The following is a 20000-nucleotide window of genomic DNA, read 5'->3' on the forward strand; positions in this document are numbered from 1 at the left end:
CTAACCCTAACCCTAACCCTAACCCTAACCCTAACCCTAACCCTAACCCTAACCCTAACCCTAACCCTAACCCTAACCCTAACCCTAACCCTAACCCTAACCCTAACCCTAACCCTAACCCTAACCCTAACCCTAACCCTAACCTAACCCTAACCCTAACCCTAACCCTAACCCTAACCCTAACCCTAACCCTAACCCTAACCCTAACCCTAACCCTAACCCTAACCCTAACCCTAACCCTGACCCTGACCCTGACCCTGACCCTGACCCTGACCCTGACCCTGACCCTAACCCTAACCCTAACCCTGACCCTGACCCTGACCCTGACCCTGACCCTGACCCTAACCCTAACCCTAACCCTAACCCTAACCCTAACCCTAACCCTAACCCTAACCCTAACCCTAACCCTAACCCTAACCCTAACCCTAACCCAACCCTAACCCTAAACCCTAACCCTAACCCTAACCCTAACCCTAACCCTAACCCTAAACCCTAACCCTAAACCCTAACCCTAACCCTAACCCTAACCCTAACCCTAACCCTAACCCTAACCCTAAACCCTAAACCCTAAACCCTAACCCTAACCCTAACCCTAACCCTAACCCTAACCGTAACCCTAAACCCTAACCCTAACCCTAAACCCTAAACCCTAAACCCTAACCCTAACCCTAACCCTAACCCCTAAACCCTAACCCTAACCCCTAAACCCTAACCCTAACCCTAACCCTAACCCTAACCCTAACATGTGGTGCTGAGAATCAAACCCAGTGTCTCACACATGCTAGGCAAGCATTCTATCAATGAACTATCACCCCAGCCCACCTAATTACTTTAAAAATAGTATTCTATGGATATTATATACTTATTAAAGCCACAGGGCAGATACCATGTTAGTAATATGGAATTACTAACTTCCATTGCTTCACTATGGAGTTTATATTAGTAATAGTGAGTAGAATGCAGCAATAGTATGGATATTATATTAATGTAAAAGTCAACAGAACATATAATGTATTAGTTTCAGACTGCACATTATGCATGTCATATTAATATGAAAGGACAGAGGGCACCTACTATATTAGTATTTGATGATATACTATGGATATCATACTGTATATTAAAAGACACAGTGTAGCTATTGTATTAGTTTAAGATGCTACAATATGGATATTTCATTAGTATTAAAGGTCACAGAGCAGATTTTATAACATCAATATCACATTAGTATAAAAGGTCACAGGGCAACTATTGTAATAGTTTAAGATTCAGAAGTATGATAATAACACTAAAGACCACAAACTCAGTATTGTATTACTTTTAGATGTTGTAGTATATTATATTACAATTAAAGGCCACAGGGCAGCTAAACATTAGTATTAGATGCTGCAGAATGCATGTGCTTTTAGTATTGAAAGTCACAGTGCAGTTACTGTATTTGTTTTTGGGTTCTATACTATGGGTATTATATTAGTATTAAAGGTGACAGAGAGGCTATCACACTGGTTTTGGAGGCCACCCTAATTGGGTATTATATTAGTATTAAAGGTGACAGAGAGGCTATCACACTGGTTTTGGAGGCCACCCTATAAATATGATATTAATATGAAAGGCTACAAGGCATCTAATTTGTTATTTTTTAGATGTTATGGATATCAGTTTAACATTGAAAGTCACAGGGCACATATAAGTTTTAGGTGCTAGGTAGGGGATTAAAAGAGAAGTTACTTTATAATTTGTTTTAGTTGCTATAATATGGATAGCACATGGCTATTGAAAGCCTCAGGGCAGTTATCATAACAGTTCAAGAAGCTTTGGTGTGGATTTTATGTTCCTAACACAGGACACAAGGTGACTATTACATTACTTTTCAATGTGTGGATATTAATATTAAAGGCCACAAAGCAGCTGTTATATCAGTTTCAGATGCTATAATATACATATCACATTAGTTATTGTGATAGTTTCAGATGCTATAGTTTGAATATCATTTTAGTAAGGACACTGTATGGTTATCATATTAATATTAAAGGCAAGGCGACTAATATATTATTTGTACTTAATATATCATAGACATCATAATACTACGAAGGAAAAAGCAGGTACTGCTTTAGTATTAGATGCTAGAGTATGGATATAATGTCATTAGTAATGGCCAAAGGGCAGGTATTATACTAGTGTTAGATGCAACAGTATGGATATCATATTAAAATCGATAGCCCAGGGCAGCTCTTATGTTAGCTTAATAATAGAGCCCTACTTGCTGGTCTCTCCATGTAGACGTGTGCAACTCTAATTGTTCACATTGTAGAAATCAAACTTCTTGGAACTGCAAGTAGACATGATTGGCCTTGGGAATTCTGCCATCAGAAAACTCCAGTTTCCTGGATATCCTCCTAGAATTCTACAGTCATGCACATCTTTCCGGTCTCCACAAGCAGTACCCAGCAGCCCTGAGTTTCCTGCCATCACAGAACTCCAGTTGCTTAGACTGGAACGTGGAGAAAAGCAGCCCTGAAACTCCTGCCCCCTTAAAACCCCAGCCTTCTTGCTCTCCACATAGAAACCACCATCCTGTAGCTACCGTCACTGTAGAACCCATTTACCTAGAGCTCCATGTACAGTGCAGAGGACAAGGAAACCTCCCACCACAGAACAAGAGCTCTCTGGCTCTCCACATAGATAAAAGCTTCTCTGGTTTTCCAGCTTCACGTAAACAAAGTTCTGCTCTCGACAGAGTCCAGCAGCCCTGTGTGTATTGTCATCATATAAGGCCGATTATGTGGGTCTCCAAATAGATTCCAGCAGCCATGGTCATGCCATCAAAAGCACACGTCTTCATTTGCTCTACATGGAGAGACTTTCCACAATGGCAGTTCCGCCATCGATGACATCCCAGTTCCTTGGTTTCCTTGGTAGAGCCAAGCAATGCTCTTGGTCCAGCAATCGTACAGCAGAAGTTCCGTGGTTCTCCAGCAAGCGCTCAGCAACCCTCTAAGTGTGACATAGAAACTAATTTCTCTGGGACTTTGACCTAAATTTCCTCATCCATAAGAAATATGCTACCATAGAAACCAACTTTCTTCAATCAAAACACAGGGACCAATAGCCCTGAGTATCCTATGAATTCATAGACGCCAGATCCCTGCCCTTCACTTGGAGCCCAACAACATGGGAATATTTCCATCACATACACCCAGTTCCAAGGTACCACAGAAAGAGTGCTTCCACCTGGGACTCCTCACTGTGAATCCCCAGTTCCCTGGCTCTTTACACAGAGGCTGCAACCATAGATCCGCAGATTCCTGGCTCTCCACATGCAGCCCTGCTGCCTCCCCTACTATCATATAACCCAACTTCCTGATTTTTCACATAGGACTAAGAAAAGCTGGGTGTCTTTCATCACAGAACACCAGTTCTCTGGTTCAACTCAGAGTCCAGCAGCCTACTAGGCCAGCCATTCTAGAATCCCAGATCACAGGCTAACCACATACGGCAAAGTTCTGTGTGTTCCGTCCATTACGGAACAGCCATTCTCTGGATCTTCACCAAGAGGACAGCATTTCTGTGATTTCTCCCTTCGAAGAAACCCAGCTGTCTGGTTTGAACATATGGACAACCAACCCTGGTAGTCCTACAATCCTATAAACACAGTCTCCTTGCTCTCAACATAGACACCGACTGCACTGTTGGGCCTAACATCATACAACCCCAATTTCCTGACTCTCCAAGCAGATCCCAGAATCTCTGTCATTCCTCCCATCCCAAATGCCAGTTCCCTGCATTTCATTTACCTGCTATCGGACAGAGCAAAGAATCACCGAGAGTCCTACCATTAGAAGATCTCAGCTCCCTTGATCTCTGCATAGAGACCAGAAAACTGATTCCTGTTATTACAGAAGTTCCTTTGCCTAGCTCTCAAGTACAGCCCAGAAGTCTTACATTTGTTCCATCAAATACCTCTAGTTCCCTGGCTCTCAGCATGCACTCCAACAGGTCCTGTGTCCTACCACCATATAAACTAGTTCCTTGCTCTTCACATAGAGCTCAACAGCACTGGAAGTATTGCCATCATAGAACATCAATGACCAGGCTCTTCATATTGAATTATGCAGCCCTGCAATCATCTCATGCATAGAAACTCTACTCTGGCTCTCCGAGCAGAACCAATCTGCCCCGGGTACAGTGCAGTCAACAGAAACCAAGCTCCACGTTTATCATCACAGAGGCCATCAGTGCTGCGGGTCCAACCAACACAGACTCAGTTCTCTGGCTCTCCACCAGGAATCCAGCAACTCTGAATTCATAGAAAGTCCTGGGAAAATATGGTTTTTTTGCACAAAAATAGCATCAGCCTTGTGATTCCTGCCATGCTAGATCCCCAAATGCCTTGCTGTTCACAGAGGCCAAGAGCTGTGAGAGTCCTGACAGCAACAAAAACAGTTCCCAGTTACTGTGAAAAGAGCACTGCGGTCTCTCCATCATGGAGAGTTGTTTCTCTAGGAAGCACCCAGAAGCACTGGGAAAGTCCTTGAAACCCACATACAGTCTAAAAGCGTCGGCGGTTCTGCCATCACTGAATCCCAATTACATGGCTCCACATGAAGAAACCACAGCCATTGGAATCCTACCATCTTAGTAATCCAGGGGCCCAGCAGCCCCTGAGTTTTTTTTTTCACAGAATCTATTTCCCTTACTCTCCACATACAGTCAAGAAGACTGCTATTGCTAGAATCATCAAATCTCAGTTTTCTGGTTTTCCCCATGGAGACCAGTGGCCTGTATGTTTTGTCATCACAGAACCTTGGTACCTTAACTCTACAAATAGCCATTAGTACCTTTGTGAATGCTGCCATTTTAGAACCACTTTCCTAGGTTTTCCAGGGGAGACCATTATGTCTACACATTCTGTCCCTGACAGAGCTCCCATTAGCTATCTTTCCATGTACAGAAAAGCATCCCTAGCAGTTCTAACATTATAGAAACCCAGTTCCCTGGCTCTCCAGGCAACCTCCAGCTCACTTGGAGAGCTGGCATCATAGAACACAAGTTGCCTGTCTCTCCATGTACACATAAGCATCCCTGATTCCAGTTCTTCCATCACTGAAATCTAGTCCATGGCTCTTTATCTAGAGATAAGCAGTCCTATGAATACTGCCTGGGACTATTCCCCTGCCTTTGTAGATAGAGTCCAGTAACCTTGCAAGACCTGACATCAACAGAACCTCAGATCCTCGACTTACTTGTAGACCAAAAGCAGCAAAGTGAGCCATGACATTGTAGAAAATCAAGCCCTACATGAAGAGCCCAGCATCACCACACATATCAAGCCCTACATGAAGAGCCCAGCAACACCACACATCCAGTCATTAATAGAACCCCAGTTCCCTAGATGTCCTAGAAAAGCTGTGTAGCCATGAGTGTCCTAATGTTATAGAAACTCCATTAAATTGCTCTTCATGCAGATCCCAGTTGCCGTGGGAATCTTACCATTCATAGATCCCCATTTCCCTTGTTCTCCACATTGAAAGAGAAGTCCTGTATGCCCTACCATCTGTAGAACAAGTTTCCTGGCTCTACACATAGACTCTAGCAGTACTGTGTTCCTCCCTTCATAGACACCTGTTATTTTTTCTCAAGGTGTAACTCATCAGGACCATGAGACCTTCCATCTTAAAATCCACATTGCCCGTTACTCCATGTATAATCTTTTAATGCTGGGAATCCTGCTGTCCATAATATTCAAGTAACCTGGCTCTGCATTGAAAGCACAGAACAGTTGGATATTCAAACATCTTGTAAACCAAGTACCCTGGCACTCAACGTAGAAAAGACCAGTCCTGAGCATACTGCCATCAACAGAATGCCACTTTCCTGGCTCTCAACAGTACAGCCCATAAGTCCATGAACTCCTGCCATCATATGGTCTTTCACCATAAACACCAGCAAGCTTGGAAATCTTGTCATCATAGAAGCCCAGTTCCTTTCATCTCCACATAGAGACCAGTGGCCCTCTAAGTTCTCTATCATAGGAAAGTATTTTTCTGGCTTTCAGATTAGAACCCACCAGCCTTTTGAATGCTGTGATCAATAGAAACCCCACCCCCACGCTTGGGCATAGAGTCTAGGAGCACTGTGATTCCTGCCACTGTGAATTTTCTGATTTTCCACAGAGTCCAATAATACTGGGAGTCCTGCCATCATAGAATATCCATTACCGGCTCTCCACATACAACCCTACAACCCTGGGATTCACACAATCAGAGAAGCCAAGGTCCCTAGTTCTCCACATAGATCCTGTCAGCTATGTGCATCACAGAACTCCAGTTTCCCTGGCCCTTCACATAGAAAGCAGCAGCCCAGTCATGAGATTATATCTTGAGATTATAGACTTTCAGACTTGATGTTCTCCACATACTGCTAAGCAGCCTGGTGAACCCTACCATAGTAGAAACCAAGTTCCATGGCAGTACATGAAGGTCCCTGAACTCTGGAGATTCCTGGAATTCTATATTCCACTTACCACCAACTCAATATAGATTCCAGAAGATCAGGGACACAGTAATTTTTAGAACCACCGTTCTTTTCATCACCATGTAAAGGCCTGGGGACCTGAAATTCCATAATTTAAAAAAGTACCCCAAACTTACATGTAGGTAGTAGCAGCCATGGCTGATGTGATCTCCATGTGTAGATCAGCAGCACTGCAGGTCATCCCATCATAGAACTGCTGTGACCTGGCTCTCCAAGTAGAACATAGCATCCCAGGCCATCTGGCTGTCAACAGAAAACCACTTCCCTGGTTTTCCAAAGATAGCTCAGCAATTCTTCGTACCTTACCTTTATAGAATCCATGGGCCCTGGTTCTTCACCTCAAGCACAGCAGGTTTGGGTGACCTGCCATCATAGAAAACAGTGTGCTACTCTTCAGATACAGCTCAGGAGGCATGTGAATTATGCAAAACAAATTCCAGATCCTTAGTACATTAAAAAGATATGTTCTGCCTGAAATTCCTGCCATCTTAAACCCCAGTTCCCTTGCACTACACATAAAATCCAATAGGACTAGGTGTCCTGTCACCATGGAGCCCCAGTATTCTGACTCTCTCAGTATTCTGATTCTCTACATAGAAACCAGCAGAACTGCCATTTCTGAAATCATACAACCCAAGAAACCTGGCTCTCTACGTAGATTCAGAAAGCCATGGGTTTCCTGTATCACAGAAAATATCTACCTTCTCTACCTCAGTAGCTTGGAAGTACAGTAGATCCTTCCATAATAGAAGAGCACCTTCCTGACTCTCCATGTAAAGCCCAGTAACACTTTGAAGCCCTTCACCTTTGCATCACACTTCCCTGGTTCTATGTACAGAACCCAGAAGCTATGTGATTCCTGTCATCAGGAGCCCAACAGCCTGTAAGTCCTGCCATCATGTATACCAGGTATTTATCAGTCTACATAGAGCCTAGCATCCCCGAACACCTTGCCAATAAGAGAATCCCAGTTCCCTGGTTCTCAAAATAAGCTGATGTCCTATGAGTCCTGACATCAAAGAAATGTAAATTCTATTGACCTCCACATAGAGCCTGGAGTCCTATAATTCTGACAACAAAACCCCAATTCCCAAACATAGAAACCAGTAGGTCTTCTAGTCCTACATCATAGAACTTCAGTTCCCTATTCCTCCACCAAGAGCTGAGCATTCTATGATTCCTGCCTTAATTGAACCCCAGTTTTCTTAGTCCATATAAATCCTGGAAGCCCTATGAGTTCTTTCACCAAATAAGACCACTTTATACCATCCCTGTAAATTCTAAAATTAGAAATCCCATTTCTGGCTATCCAAATAGATCCCAACAGCCCAGAAGATCCTGTAACTACAGAAACCCTGTTCCCTGTCTCTCCACTTTAAACCTAGCAGCATTGGTTGTCCTGCCAATAAAGAACCCCAGATCCCTGACCCTTCTGGGTAAGCCTAGCAAAGTTGGGGGTCCTGTCATCATTGAAATCCAGATCCATAGCTTTCCATGTAGATCTCAGTCCTTCAAGACTGGTCATCATATAACCACAGTAATTGGATTCAAAAACAGAACCAAGTGAACGTGCACATTCTGACATTATAAAACATTATTTACATGGCTAACTACATAAAACACAGCATCTCTGCAATCCTTCCATCAATATGTGAGAAACAGAAAATAGGATTCATTTTCAAAATCTAGTATTCAATCTTAAATTGGATCAATTGTAGCCCTTCTCTTTTTTCCGCCCTAATTCTAAAATTAACAAATCACGTACCTTATGATCCCAAACTCATCCAATCAGAATGAAGGGTAGTGTTGCATTAGGTTCCAGATATAAGCAGGCAGACTTCCCACCCAGGCACATTTGCTAATCAGGTTCCACAGAAGTAAAGGTTTGCCTTGCCCACCCACTTGAAAGTACATGTTTGAATTCTTGTGGCACCTCATTATTTCTAACAAATACAACTCCAGTTCCCTCACTTTGAACACAGAGGCCATCAGCCCTGAGAGTCCTGCATCACAGAAATCCAGTTTCATATCTCTCTTCCAGGAGTCCAGCAGTCCTGTGATGCCTTCCATCAAAGGACCCAGTGCTGTGACTTTCACAGAACTTTGAGCAGTCCTGTGAAAATTAGTATAATAGAACCACAGTTTCCATGCCCTAAACATGCAATCCAGCAGCCATGCAAGCTTTATCAGCACAGAAACCTAGTTCTCTGGCTCTTCACTTAGATTCAAACCACCATGGAAGTCTTAAAATATTTACCCAGTCCCCTGTCTTCACAGAGAATACAGCAGCCCTGCAAATTCTTCGGTCACAGAATTTCAGCACACCTTTATATATTTTGTCAAATAAACCACAGTTCTCTTTCTCTTGGTTGAGAGCCGATTACTCCTCCATGTCCTGCCATCAATGGCAACCCAGTTCCCAGGCTCTCCATGAAATTCCACCAGCCCTTTGAGTCCTTTCAACAAACAGATTTTCAGTTCTCTTGCACTCCACAAAGACTACAGCAGCCTTGGAAGTCCTGCCATAATAGACTCCTGTTCCATTCCTTTCAAGGTAGAGCCCAGTAATGCTGGGAGTCCCAATAACATTGAATCCCTTAACTCCAGCTCCACTTGAAGTGTGCAGCATCCCTGCAAGTCTTGCCACTTTAGAACACAAGTTCCCTGACTCTCCACATAAAGGACTGCAGCCATTGGTATCAACCTACACAGAATGACAGTTCCTTTACACTCCAAAAAGACCCTGAAGTCATGGGAATGATGCCATCAAAGGCCAGACACATCACACTCCATGTGCAGTACAGAATCTGACCGTCCCGATGTCAAAAAGCCCCAGTTTGTTTTCTCCCCATCTAAATCCCATCAGAAGTAGACTCATTCCATCATTGAACCAAAGTATTCTGACTCTCCAAATAGAGTCTAGCAGACCTACATGTTCTGTCCAAGTCCTGTCACCATAGAAGATTATTTCCCTGGCTGTCCTTGTAGAGCTCATAAGCCCTGGGAGTCCTACAATAGAGCTCCATTTCTCTGCCTTTTCAAGTAGAGATCAGCACCTTGTGAAGAATAACATCATATACTCCACCTCCATGTCTCTCCATGTAAGTCCCTGCTGCTCCAGAAGACCTTCCATTACAGAACTTATTTTCCCTGTTCTCCAGGTACAATCCATCAGCCCTGCACATCCCGACATCAATGAAACCTCAGGTTCTTGGCTCTACATTTAGAGAAGAGCAGTCCTGGCCATTCTACCATCATAGAACACAAGTTGCCTCACTCTCCACATAGAGACCAACAGCCCTGAGTGTCCTGCCATTGATATAACCACACTCACTTTATTGACTTCCATGTAGATACAAACAGTTCTGGGCATCCTGACATCATAGAGACCCAGTTCCCTGGCTCACCACATAGAGGTCAGCAGCTCTGCCATCATAGACTTCATTTCTGTGACTCTCCATGCAGAGCGCTGGATCCCTGCATATTCTGTCATCAATAGAACTCAACTTTCATGGCTCTCCATGTTGAGCCCAACAGCTCAGAGAGACCTACCACCAAGGAACTACAATTTGTTGGCTTTCCATTCAGAAACTAGCTATCCTGCAAGTCCAGACAATCATATGAAGTCAGTTAATTAGCTCTCCGTATGGAGTCCATGTGCACTAGGTATATTCCCATCGAGAGAACACTAGGTTACTGGCTCACCACATAAAGTCCAGCAGCCCTGGGAGTCCTACCATCATAGACTCATAGAACTCAGCAGCCCTTGAGTCCAACCATCATACACCCCAGTTGTAAGGCTCTCCATGTACAGTACAATAATCTTGCAAGACTTACCATCATAAAACACCAATTCTCTTGTTCCCTTGTAAATTCCAGCAGTACTCTAAGTCCTGCCATCAGAGACTCTCCGCATGTACCTCAGCACTTCTGAGACCCAGGCCATCATAAACCCAGCTCCCTGTCTCCAGGTAGAGGTCACTGGCACAGCAAATGCTTCAAGCAGTAAAATACTAGTTCCCTTGCTTTCCATATATAATCCAGAAGCTCTGCATGATCTGCCAACAATAGACCCATCGTGTCTCTCCACATAGTTTGCAAAAGCCCTTAGAGGTATGCCCTCATGGAACTCCATTTTCATGCCTCTCCAAGGACAGACCAGTAGCCTTTTGAATCCTCCCAGAATAGAACCCTACCTCACTGGTTCTCCATGTACAGTCTAGCAGCTCTGTGTGTCCAGTAATCATAAAACTCCTAATCTTCTACTCTTCATTTAGAGTTGAGCAGTCTTGCAAGTCCTTCCATCATACAATCCAAGTTACCAGGCTCTCCACATAGATTATAGAAACACTGTAGTTCCAGATTTTCATATAATCCCAGATTCCTAGATCTCCATATATAGCTGAGTGGCCCTGCAATTTTTGCTATCACAGAACCAAGTCCTTTTCAATATAGAGTGCACCAATTCAGCATGACCTTCCATAGACTCCATTTCCCTGACACTCAATTATAGACCCCAGCAGATTTGCAATCGTGTCATCAATAGAACCAAGTCCCCTGACCCTCCACATAGTACTCAGTAGTTCTGTGATTCCTACCATCATAGACTCCAATTGTGTGGCTCTCCACTAAGAGTCCTGTAGCACCATGAAAACTGAAATAAATAGAACCCAGTTTCTAGCTCTCTATAAAAAGCCTAGCACTCATGCATATCCTTAAATCATGAACCCCTGTACCCTGTCTCTCAACACAGAGTCCAGAAACACTCTGAGTCCTGTTATCATATATTCCAGTTCCCTACTGCTCCACAGAGAGCACAGCAGTCCTTGGAGCCCTGCAATCAAAAGAACTGCAGGTCCCTGGTTCTCCACATAAAGTCCATCAGATATTCAGTACTGCCATCATATAACCTGGATCCGCACCTGTAGAAAAGCAGTCCTGAGAGTCCTGACATCATAGAAATCCAGCAACCTCTCTCTCCACATAGATTCCAGCAATCCTCCAATACTGGCTTCAATATAACCCAAGTTCCTTGCTCTCTGTGCATGATTCAAGAGCACTATATGTGCTGCCAACAGAACTCAGAAGCCCCACCTCACTATGTAGAGACCAGAAGTCTTGGTACATCCATTATCATAGAATCCCAGTTCCATGGATCACCACACATGCTATATCAACCCTATGTGCCCTGTCATCATTACATCTGAGTTCTCAGCCACTTCATATAAAGTACAGCCACTCTGCAAGTTCTGCCATCATAGTACTATGGATCTTGTTTCTACACATAGAACCCAGGATTCCTGAGACTGGTGAAATCAATACAACTGCAGTATCCTGGCTCTCCAAATAGAACCCGGCAGTCCTGAACCATTTCATCATAGAACCCCAGGTTCTTCTCTCTCTATTATGAGCATGGTGGCCCTCTGAGTCCTAATATAAACAAAAGTCCAGTTCACAGATTCTTCAGAGTCCAATAGCCTTCTGAAACCCACCATCAATCAACCATTGACCAGTTGATGGGCTCTCTCTCCAACAAGAGCACAGCATCCTTGTATATCCTGCCATCAAAGAACACAAGTTTCCCAGCTTTCCACAAAATGAACTATGGAACTGAATGACTTGCCATTATAGAGCAAGATATACTAGATCTCTCCAATAATGCCCTGCAGACCTGGGAGTCCTGAACTCAAAATAACCAGATACATACAGAGAGTAGCCATTCTGGGAGCCCTCCCTTCATAGAACCCTTGCTCTCCACATAGAGCACAGCAATCCTAAAAGTCCTTTCATCATAGACACCCAGTTACTTTGCTCTCCACCAAAAGTTAAGCAACTGTGAAAGTCCTGCCATCAATAGAACTCTAGTTACAAGACTCTTCATATAGATCCCATCAATCATGAGAGTTGATGTCTATAAAATCACAGATCCCTGACTATTCCCCAAAGGCCTGGCAGACTCACAAATCCTGCAATCATAAAACCCAAGGTCCCTGACTGTCCCCTGACTGTCCATGTAAAGTTCAGAAACCCTGTTAGACATGCCATCAAAGAGTTTAGATTCCTGGCTGTCCATGTAAAGCTTTTCTTATCTTGGAGTTCTGACAACAATAGAACACCAGTTCCCTTGCTCTCCACACACAGACCATTCTGCCATCAATACAACCCCATTTCCCTGGCTCTCAACAAAGAACTCATCAGCCTTGTTTGTATAACCATTGCAGACCCCAATTTCTGGGTTCTTCAGTTGGAGCCCAACAGTCCTGTGAGCCCTGCCATCATAGAACTCAAGTTCCCTGACTGTCAACCTATGGGCCAAAAGGTCTACAAACCCTGCCGTCAACACTCTAGTGCCCTCACTTACAACTTGGAGCACCTTAACCTTGCAATAACTGCCATCATAAGCCACAGTTCTCCAGTTCTCCACATGAAGTCCAGAAGACCAGTGAGTACTACTATGATAGAACCCCATTTCCCTACTCTCCACAAAGAGCCCATCAACTCTGGGAATCCAGCACTCAGTCATAAAAGACATAGGCAGCCCTGGAACTCCTTCTATCATAAAACTCTAGTTCTCTGACTCTGCACACATAGCCCAAGAGCCCTGAAGATCCTGCCATCATAGAACCCCCATTTCATCTGTTCAATATCTAACGTCCTGCAGTCCTGAGATTCCTATGATTAGACTCTAGTTACCCTCCCATACTCTCCATGTAGAGACCAGCAGTCCTTGGAGACTTTCCATCATAGAAGTTCAGCTTTCTGGTTTCCCACATGTAACCCAGCAGTCCTAGCTTCCCTGTCATCATGAAAATCTAGTTCCCTGGCTCTTCAAATAGTCCAGCTGCAGTATGTGTCTTTCCATCATAGAACTCCAGTTCCCTATCTCTCCAGGTAGAGCTCAGCATCACTGGGACAACTACCATCATTGAATGCAAATTTTGTGACTCTCCCTGTTGAGTTCAGCAGTCCTACATATCTTTCCATCCACAGAATCTTTATTCTGTGTCTAAGTAGAACCCAAATTCCCTTGGAAACCAAATTGTTTCTCCAAATAGAGTTCACCAGCACTGTGGGTCTAGCAATTATAGAGCTCCAGTCCCCTGGCTCTCCACCAAGAGATCAACAACCCTGTCAATCCTGACATCAGACAGCCAAGTTCCTTGGGAATTTCACACAAATCTTAGCATCCCATCGAGTCCTGACTTCACAGAAACCAAATTCCTTGACTATTCATGTAAAGTCTAGAAGCCCTGGGTATTCTGCCATCATAGAACCCCACTTTACTGCTCCTGACATAGAATTCAGCAGCCCTATGAGTCCTGTCATCAATAGACTTTCTCCCCTGGCATACCATGAAGAGTTCTTGCAGTTCTGCTACCAGACACCATTCACCCACTCCTGACATGGAGTGCAGCTACCCTGGGTGTCCCATCATCATATAACTGCACTTATCTCTCTTCATAGTATTTAACTGTTATTGGTATCCTGCCATTAAAAGTTGCAATTCTCTGGCCCTCCACATAGAGCCTAGCCATCATACACGTCTTCAAATCATAGAAACCCAGTTCTCTAGTTTCCATATAGAGCCTAGAAGCACCAGGTATTCTTCCATCATAGAACCTGCATTACACTTCTCTACATATGGAACCTGGAAGTCCTACAATTCCTGCCATCATAGAATCCCACTTCCCTAGCTAACCACATAGAGCCAACCACCCTGTGAATCCTGCCATTATTGAACTTTAGTTCCCTATAACTCTATAACTTTAGTTATAACTCTATAACTCTATAACTTTAGTTCCCTATAACATCTATAACTCGGCATTCCTGCAGCTCTTGGCATCGATAGCATGCAACTTCCCTGCCTTTCCATCAAGATTCCAGCGTCACTGCAAGTCTCTTCATCTTAACCACAGTTCCCTGATTTCAACAGATTTCAGCTCCCCTGTCAGTCCTGCCACTGTAGATACTCAGTTCCCTTGGTCTCCATATAGACAACAGAAGCCCTTTCTGTTCTATCTTCATAGAACCCACTTTTCCTGGCTCTGCAAGTGGATTTCAGAGTCTTGGCAGTCCTGCCACTAGAGAAAACATAAAACCCAAGAGCACTGAGCAACAATAGAATCCACTCATCTGTCTGTCCACTTAGGGCATAGCAGACCTGTGAGTCTGATAATACAGAACCCAAGATCCCTGACTCTCCATGTAGATTCCAGGGATCATGGGTGTTCTGACATCATAGGACCCAGTGCCCTTCTATCCACATAAAGGTGAGTTGCACTACAAGTCCTGACATCCTGCCTGTCCTGCCATTAATAAAACCCCACTTCCCTGGTCCTTCAGTAAGAGCCCAGCAGTCTTATGAGTTTTACCATTACAGAAATCCAGTTCTTTAGGACTTCAGCCTAAATGTCAGCATCCTTGTGAGTATTTTCATGAGAACACCAGTTCCCTGCCATCCACACGGAAAAGAGCAGACCTGAGAAATCTGCCATCATAGACACCTAGGTGTCTGTTTTCAACAGAGACTTAATAAGTTATAACTCTACTCCTCCACACAGAGACTAGGAGCCATGCACATCCTGCCACCCATAGAAATCCTATTCCATGTGTATCCAGAAGGAGGAAATCTGTCCTGGGAGTTCTGCCATTAAAAGAACTCAAGTTCCAAGGTTCTCTAGGTAGAGCCCTTCGGTGATGTGAAAACACCCATCATAGATTCCCAGTCCCTGATTCTCCAATACAAGTCCATCAACCATGATAACCCTCACATCACAGAGCCAGTGAAATGGTCCTCCACAAGGAGAGCAACATTCCTACACATCTTGGTATCAATAAAACCCCTATGCTGTGACTGTAAACAGAGCCCAGCATACCTGGGAATTCTACAATCCGTAGAACCCAAGTTACCTGGATCTCTGCACAGAGTCCAGGAAGAGCTCCATTCATAAAACTCCATTCCTTAGACTTCATGTAGCATCCAGGAACACTGTGAATTCTGTCATCCTAGAATATTAGCTCCCTGGAACTTCCATGTAAATAACAGTGGCACTTCAAGTTCTGCCGTCACTGAAGCCCACATTTGTGGATCTCTACATGGAGTCTAGCAGCCTGTGAGTCCTTCCAACAGTAGAACCATAGTTTTCTTGCTTGAACATAAAGTCTAGCAGTATTGCATATCCTGCCATCTGAGATTCAGAGTTCCCAGAAATTTCCACATAAATCCAGCAGCCCTGAAAGTTGTGCTAACAGAAAAAATCCATAGATAGCAGCATCCCTGGGAGTCTTTGCATTATAGGATTCTAGACCCCTGCATCTACATGCAAAGCCTGTCAGTTCTGAATGTCCTTCTGTCATAGATATCCATATCCATCCTCTGCACATACATCTCAGCTCCATGAAAATGCATAAAACACCCTGCAACATGGGAGTACTGACATCATAGACTCTATTTCTCTGGCATTCAACATTATTCCAGCAGACCTGGGAGACCTGCCATGGTAGAATCTCAGTTTTCTGGCTGTCCACACAAAGTCTGAAGAACTGTGATTCTTTCCATGATAGAATACAAGTACTCTGACTCTACATCTAGATAAAGCAGGCTTAGATGTCTTGAGATTAGAGACAGCAATTCCCTTCTCTCCATATAAATCTCAGCACTGCTTGTCCTACGTCATAAAGCTCCATTTCCCTGACTCAAAAGAGTATAGATCCCTGTGAGTACTGCCATCAATAGAAAACCAATATCCTGTCTCCTCACAGAGTCCAGCCTTGTGTTTCCTTCCAATTTAAATACTGGGCTTTCTAGTTCTCCACAAAAACCTCAGCATTTCTACAATTTCTGCAACTTTAGAAAGCCAGTTCCCTGACTCTTCATATAGAGCCCAGCAGATTTCTCTGTCCTATCATAGAATCCCAGTTCCTTGGATCTCTAAACAGACTCCAATAGCCTTGGGTGTCCTGAATTAAAAGATTCCCAGTTCTCTGGAAATCTGTGAGGATCAAACCATAATAAACTTTCAGCATCCTGATTCACCATGTACAGCCAAGCAGCCCTGTGAATCCTGCAAGCATCGAACATTAGTCCAATGGAACTCCGCAAAGAACTCAACATCCTTGCACAATCTGCCATCATTAGAAACAACTTTCTCCACCTCTGCACCAAGAGCACAGCATCCTATGAGACCTGCTATCATAGAATCCCAGTTCACAGCTTGGAATGCAGTTCACAGCTTGGAATCAGGATTCCTGTTGTCATAAAAACATACTTCCTTGTCATAAAGACCAGGATTCCTGGGTGCACTGCCATTACAGAACCCCATTTTCCTAATTTGACATGTAGATTACTGCAACCCTTGAAATTATGGAACCTTAGAATCCAAGAACCTTGGCTTTCCATAGAGGACTAAGCAGACCTGGGCATTCTATAATCTTAAAACACCATTTACATCCCACCTTTCATACAGTTCAGCAGCCCCATGAATCCCAAAATCTAAAGTATCTGTCTTCCATGGTTTTTTTAAGAATAAGAATATTCTTTATTTATACATTCTCCACAGTTTCATGTAGTAATATGACTTGAAAAACTAGTTACCAACCAAAATATAAATTTGATGTTCATTGACACATTTCATAGGTACCAAATCAAAACTGGACACAATTTAGAAAACTGAATATTTTGTAATATTCATTTTATTTGTATATGAAAAATCATTTGGTTAAAAATACAAATAATGTAAACTAATTATTCAAACAATCAAAATGTTATGAAATTTGCTTCATTGAAGCTCTGTCTTAGAAAGTTAAAAAAATGTGAGATCTAAAACCTCAATTTGTAAAACAAGCAACAATCCATTAGAAAAGGGATGCAGAGGAGGCAGATTCCTAGAGATTCTACCACTCTACTTGATATCCATATTTCTAAAATTATCCTTCAGACAAATTGGTTAGGTACTTTAAACCCTCTTAAAATCACTGTTGAAAACAAAATAAGTGACTAAAGTGTTTCTAATATTGGCATATGAATTTCATGGATTTTAATCCAAAGGTCTATTGGAGAAAAAAGAGGTGCACGAGTATTTTTATTTACGTGTGTGTTTCAAAGATGTTGAAATAAAATCAGAATAAAATGTTTCAAAATTATAGCAACAAAATTTGATTGGATCTTTCCTTTTTTGATAGACATTATTACAGTTGTGGAGTCAAGCAAATACAGGAAAAGGAGCACTTCATACCTTGAAGTGGCCATGTAGTTAACTGTGGGCTGGCCCAAGACAAAACAATGTTACAGAATTGATGTTGCCTTCTCCATTTCATCCATGGGGCTTGCTGTTCCCATATCCATTAATTTTATTCTCTGTTTCATATTTAAGTTATCATTTCAGAGGTGCAGGGCCCAGAGAGGGGTCCTGACATTCTTTGAATCCTGATTGACTTGATATTGAAAGGCAAAATACTGGCTGTTTTTTTCCTGGGCCCTTTCGCTTTTTTGCATCGTTCCCCATGTTTTTGAGTTTAAACACCAGGCAAGACAGTTTCACCAGTCATCTTGTATTTTCATCATGGAAGTGGGAGTCACTTGAAGGCCAAGCCTGATGAAGAAAGCTGGAACTTTCTCAGGTCCCATCTAGGGTGCCAAATGTACTGCCAAAAGCTCAGTCCTTATTCCAGGTGCCAAACTAATATTGAGGACACAGTTTTGAGCAAAAGAAAAAAGATGATTTATTGCTTTGCTAGCAAGGGAGAAACAGGACTCCTGTCCTAAAGTCTGTGATTCTCTCTTCCATGGTTTTCTAAGTAGAGTCCACCTGCTCTGGAAATTCTGCCATCCAAAGAAATAATGTCCCCTGCTTCTCTTCCTGGGTCCCAGAAGTGGTGGCCATCCAGTTCCCTTTCTCTCCTCAAAGAGCAGAGAAAAGCTGTGAGCCCTGAATTCATAGAACACCAGTTCCCTGGAACGTCCACGTGAATCCCAGCAGCCTGGAAGTCCTCTCTCCACATACAGACCCTCAGGATTGCAAAACCCACCATCATAGAACCCCATTCTCAGCAACCCATTGTATCTGGTCAGCATACAGCTCAGCTCCCTGATCATAAAGGTCAACAGAACTGTGCGCACCACTCTCATAGAAATCCCTTTTCCTGGCACTCCAGGTAGAGTCCAGCAGCCCTGGGCGTCCTCCATCGTTAACGCCTAGGTCCCTCTCTCCACACAGAGGTCAGCATCCCTGTGAGTCCCACCATTATAAAACTCATTCTCGGTTGTTCCACAAGTGTCCACCAGCCCAGGGTATCCAGTCACACTAGGCTCTACATTCCTGATGTTTGCAAAGAGCTCAGCAGCACTCCCTATAATCATATCATAGAACTCAAATTCCCTGGAACTCCAGATACAAATAAACCTGGAAGTCCTTTCATTAGAAAACAAAAAATCGCTGGATTTCATAAGGACCCAGAAGTACTGAGAGTCCTATCACCACAGAAACCTAGTTTCTTGGAGCTCCACGTAGAACCCGGCAAACTTGGGGGTCATATATTCCCCAATAGAACATTCTGCAAAAAAAGGTCAATTTTCTGAAAATCCCAAGCAATGGAAATAGTTTCTTGTTTTCAATTTTAGAAAGTTATTTTGATAACTATGCAAAACTTAAAAAAGAGAAAACAAGAAACAAAACAAAACTGGGCGCCCAGGCTCCCTGCGAGTCAGTCACAGTGTCCCAGAGCCTGGAACCCGGATCCCTGGGCCAATCTCAGAAGTGAGCACACGGTCACGACTTCTGTCCCTCCTCAATCGAGCTCCATGACGACAACTCTGCCTTGTAGAGCAAGCAGATCTTGCTCCGAGGTGTTCTCCGCCACCAGAGTCCCTCCAGCTAATTCCGGCCTTGCTCCCTAAGACGCGGCTCCGGGGCAGCGCGGGCTCCTCTGCGTTAAGGAGGCGGCCGGCGGCGCGGCCAGACTGGAGCCGTAGTTCTCCGCCCGCCCTCTACCGGGGGACCCGCCGCGCTCAGCCCGCGCCAGGCTACGAATGGCCATGGATGGCGCGTCCGAGCGCGCCTCCACCCCGGGTCCGCAGCGCAACAGCCCCGCGACCCGCCGCCCCGCGGTCCCCGCCCGCCCCGCCAGTGCTCCGCCGCCGCCGCGAGCCGCTTCCCACGCGCGCTCGGGGAGGCCGCGCTCACCTGGGTGGAGACGCTGACACAAGGCAGCTGACAGGACCGCAGCGTCCCAGCGGAGGGAAAGGTGCACGCGGGAACAGGGCGGTCCGCGCGAGAGGCAGCACGTGCGCCTACCTGGCTCCGCAGCAGCACCGGTAGCTGCGCAGTGCGCACGCCTGGCCTCGCCCCGCACCCGCCCCGCTCCTCCAGGCCCAAGGGCCGGCTTTCTCTCCCGGTCGCGCTCTGCGCAGCCCCGCAGCCCAATTACTAGGTGAGCTGCCTAGGGGTCTGTGTGGCACGCCAAAGTGGAAT

Source organism: Sciurus carolinensis, chromosome 3, assembly GCF_902686445.1.
Source record: "Sciurus carolinensis chromosome 3, mSciCar1.2, whole genome shotgun sequence".
In the NCBI taxonomy this organism is placed as follows: Eukaryota; Metazoa; Chordata; class Mammalia; order Rodentia; family Sciuridae; genus Sciurus; species Sciurus carolinensis.